At 48.0% G+C, this 4,498-nt stretch overlaps 1 pseudogene; it reads left to right on the forward strand.

Moving 5' to 3' along the window:
• Window positions 1–3,146: 3,146 nt before the first annotated feature.
• On the forward strand, window positions 3,147–4,290 carry LOC128845242 (DNA (cytosine-5)-methyltransferase 3B-like; annotated as a pseudogene).
• Window positions 4,291–4,498: the final 208 nt, after the last annotated feature.

Consider the following 4,498-nt stretch of genomic DNA (forward strand, 5'->3'; position numbering starts at 1 on the left):
TAGCCCTAAAAATGAAGAAATGCCTGCTTCTTTACATGACAGTATTACTTAGGATTCTCAATTTTTCACTCAAATAACTGCCCCATAAAAGGTAAGATCCTAATTTATTGTAGTACTCACTAGTGGCAATTACTTTATGCAAATAATATGGTTCACAAATTAATACTCCAACCTGAGGAGTGTATGGCACAGTCAAATAGCCTATCACATTTGTCTAATTCTGTTCTCCTAAGGTTCTTCTACTGCACTCATCACTGTAATATCTGAAAGATTTCCAGAGTTAGAAAATAACACAAGGAAACTAATGTCTGTCAAGCAGGGTTTCCTCTTCATTCCTCTCTCCAGTCAGAAAAATTGCATGCATGGCACTCACACTCTCTCTCTCTTTTCAACTAAGTTACTACTATGTATTATTTGTGAGGGCAAGATCAAAGAAATGCATGTTGCATCTGGACCAGGATGTTGCATGTTTGTGGTTTTTTGAACTCCAACAGTAATGAGTGTGATGCTCTATGATTGAAAACGACCATTTGTATCTGTATTGCTACCACCGTTATGCAGTTGTACAGAGGCACTGACTTTCTGATAAGCACCCCCGCTCTGCCCCAGGCTGTTCCCTTATTCCACCCCTTCCCCCAGGGCCCCACCCCACCTTTTTCTGTCCCTGCTCCACCATTTCCTGCCTTGTTTCTCCCCTGAGCGTGCCCTGCCCTCGCTCCGCCTCTTCCTACCCCTGCTCCTCCCCTTCAGCACTTCCTGCCCGCCACTGAACAGCTGATCCTTGGCGGGGGGGAGGCGCTGGGGGGAGGGAGAGGAGCTGATTGGCAGGACCTGCTGGTGGGTGCTGAGTACCCACTTTTTTTCCCCCTGGGTGCTCCAGCCTATGCAATTGCAACAAATTTTATACAAAGTATCATACAAGATGTCAATGGAAAAGTTACAATCTGTCATGTATGATTATCCTGGTTAAATCCATGTATCATCTTTGTATCTGAAGTTATGAATATTGGCTATGTATCTGTATGTCAGATGTCTTGTATGCTTGGGTAACACCCGCCCAGATAGATTTATATCAGGGCTAGACAGCTGTTTGTTGATGGTCCATTAAGGACACTCAGCTCACAATGGACCATTGAAACTCACCCCTCCCAGTAAGCTTTCTTTGTGGACACCTCAGAAAGAATATGGGCAATGGCTGCTCCTGTGAGTCAGTAAAGCACAAGTAAGGACATGTGACCCTGGACTCCAATTTTCTATACACAGGGGCTGAGGACTTTGTTTGGGACAGTAAACTTCCATACACAAAGCATATAAAAGATAGTTGAGGCATCTCTATTTTGTCTCTTGCCTGTTCCAGTTCTCTGGACTGTGGATTTACAACTAAAAGGAGTGTCTCGAACTATGGATTGAGGAATTTCCAAAAGACTGAAAGGTCCTCAGAGAGACTTTTACAAGCCAGCAATCTATTCCATCACTGCTACAAACCCGATATAAGGACTTTGCAAACATTTGCATGTATATGATGCATTAACCATTTATAACTCTCTTTTCTTAATAAATCTTTAGTTTACTAAGGATTAGTTGACAGCATGATATTTGGGTAAGACATGAGATACATATTGACCTGCGGGTAGGTGTGACTGATCCTTTGGGATTTGTAGAATCTCTCAGATGGTGAATTGGGTTTTTAGTAAACTCTCACTATATTAGCCCTGGTCTACACTACGGGTTAGGTCAATTTAAAAATGACTGCGTCCACACAACCAACCCCGTTCTGTCTACCTAAAAGGCTCTTAAAATTGACTTCTGTACTCCTCCCCGACAAGGGGAGTAGTGCTAAAATCGACTTTGCTGGGTCAAATTTGGGGTAGTGCAGACACAAATCGACGGTATTGGCCTCCGGGCGCTATCCCAGAGTGCTCCATTGTTACCGCTCTGGACAGCACTTTGAACTTCCATGCACTAGCCAGGTACACAGGAAAAGCCCCGGGAACTTTTGAATTTCATTTCCTGTTTGGTCAGCATAGCGAACTCAGCAGCACAGGTGACCATGCAGTCCCCCCAGAATCGTACAGCGTAGAATGTTTCTACGCTCCCCCTATCATCTCCGTCCCTGAGGTTATCGCAGATTAGAAGGAGAAAAAAATGCACTCGCAATGATATGTTTTCCGAGCTCATGCAGTTCTCCCGCACTGATAGGGCACCGCTTAATGCATGGAGGCATTCAGTGGCAGAGGCCAGGAAAGAATTAAGTGCACATGAAGAGCGGAGGCAAGACGCGATGCTGAGGCTAATGGGGGAGCAAACGGACATGATGAAGCATCTGTTGGGGGAGCAAACGGACATGATGAAGCATCTGTTGGAGCTGCAGGAAAGCCAACAAAAGCACAGACCCCTCCTGCAGCCACTGTATAACCACCTGCCCTCCTCCCCATGTTCCATAGCCTCCTCACCCAGATGCCCAAGAACGTGGGGGGGGGAGGGGTGAGAGGAGGCTCAGGGCACCCAGTCACTTCACTGCAGAGGATGGCCCAAGCAACAGAAGGCTGTCATTCAAACAGTTTGATTTTTAGTGTGGCTACAATAAGCAATGTGGCCTGGTCCTTCCCTCCTCTCCCACCCCACCCGGGCTACCTTGTCTGTTATCTCATTTTTTTTTAATTAATAAAGAAAGAATGCATGGTTTCAAAACCATAGTTACTTTATTTCGAAGGGGGGAGGGTGGTTGGCTTACAGGGAATTAAAATCAACAAAGGGGGTGGGTTTGCATCAAGGAGAAACACACACAACTGTCACATTGAAGCCTGGCCAGTCATTAAACTGATTTTCAAAGCCTCTCTGATGTGCAGCGCACCTAGCTGTGCTCTTCTAATTGCCCTGGTGTCTGGCTGCTCAAAATCAGATGCCAGGCGATTTGCCTCAACCTCCCACCCTGCCATAAACATCTCCCCTTTACTCTCACAGATATTATGGAGCACACAGCAAGTAGCGATAACAATGGGAATGGTGGTTGCGCTGAGGTCTGACCTAGTCAGCAAACAGTGCCAGTGAGCTTTTAAACATCCAAAGGCACATTCTAGCCCCATTCTGCACTTGCTCAGCCTATAGTTGAACTGCTCCTTGCTACTGTCCAGGCCTCATGAGCCATGGGAGCAAGGGGTAGTCGCGACCGCTGGGAGAGCAGCCTGAGGCAGAAGCCTCCAGCTTGTAAGATATTCCAGGCAGGACTGAATCTCCATGAGATGAAACTTAAAGAAGAGAATGACCTGGAGTCTCTGGCTCCCATTCGGTGCTCTAAGAGGAGGGTGGCCATGTCTGTCCAGGCGCCCCTGATCAACCTCACTGAGGAGGATTCCAAGGAGTCCTCCCAGAGCAGCAGTACCATGTCTGCCAGCAGCACCCAGGAGGACCAGAACGGATCCCCCAAGCTCGTCGCTGGGAAGCAGGAGAGCAGAGTTGCAGGGGAAGTGGTGGAATACCAGGATGGGAAGGAATTGGGGAGCTCATGTGGGGAAAGATCAAGAGCTTCTCCTGGTGGCCTGCAATCATCGTCTCCTACAGAGTCACATCCAAACATCAGGCAATCTCCGGAATGCGTTGGGTGCAATGGTTTGGGGACGGGAAGTTCTCTGAGGTTTCAGCAGACAAGCTGTTGGGTCTGATGGTTCTTAGGCAGCATTTCAACCACTGCACTTTAATAAGCTGGTCTCCTATCGATGAGCCGCACAGCATGCTCTGGAGGTTGCTAGAAGCTGGGCAGGGAAGACGTTCCCAGAACTCCTGGCCAAGCGGCTAAAGACTAACTTCTGCAACAACGGCAAGGAGCAGGTGGAGGAGGACCAGAGCAGAGAGCAAATGGTTTCTGAAGTCACAAACAACAACAGGAGCCTTGAAGACAGTTGTTTATCGTGTGGGAGAAAAAACCCAGCCACATTCCACCTGCTGTTTGAGGGGAGCCTTTGCCAGACTTGCAGGGATCGATTCCTGGAGCTCTTCTACATGTACAACGAAGACAGGTAACAGTCCTAGTGCACCGTCTGCTACGAAGGCAAGGAGCTGCTGCTGTGTAGCAATGCCAGCTGCTGAAGGTGCTTCTGTGTCGAATGTTTGGAGGTCCTGGTAGGGCAAGGTACCTCAGCCAATGCAAAAGAGCAAGAGCCCTGGAGCTGTTACATGTGTCAACCAGAGAAGTGCTATGGGGTGTTACAGTGCTGACCGGACTGGAATGTACGGCTGCAAGACTTCTTCACCAGCGACAAAGGACAGGAATATGATGCACCTAAAATCTAAAAAGGCCCACACATTTCCCAGAGTCACTACCCTTGATAATAGAACGTCAATGATTGCATTGGCTACTTGGATCACAGCAGCCCCCACAGTAGACTTGCCCACAACAGCAGTGGTGACGGTGAGCTGAGCGGGTTCCATGCTTGCCATGGTATGGCATCTGCATGGGTAATCCAGGAGAAAAGGCGTGAAACAATTGTCTGCCGTTGCT

This window comes from Malaclemys terrapin, chromosome 11 (genome assembly GCF_027887155.1).
Source record: "Malaclemys terrapin pileata isolate rMalTer1 chromosome 11, rMalTer1.hap1, whole genome shotgun sequence".
Lineage (NCBI taxonomy): Eukaryota > Metazoa > Chordata > Testudines > Emydidae > Malaclemys > Malaclemys terrapin.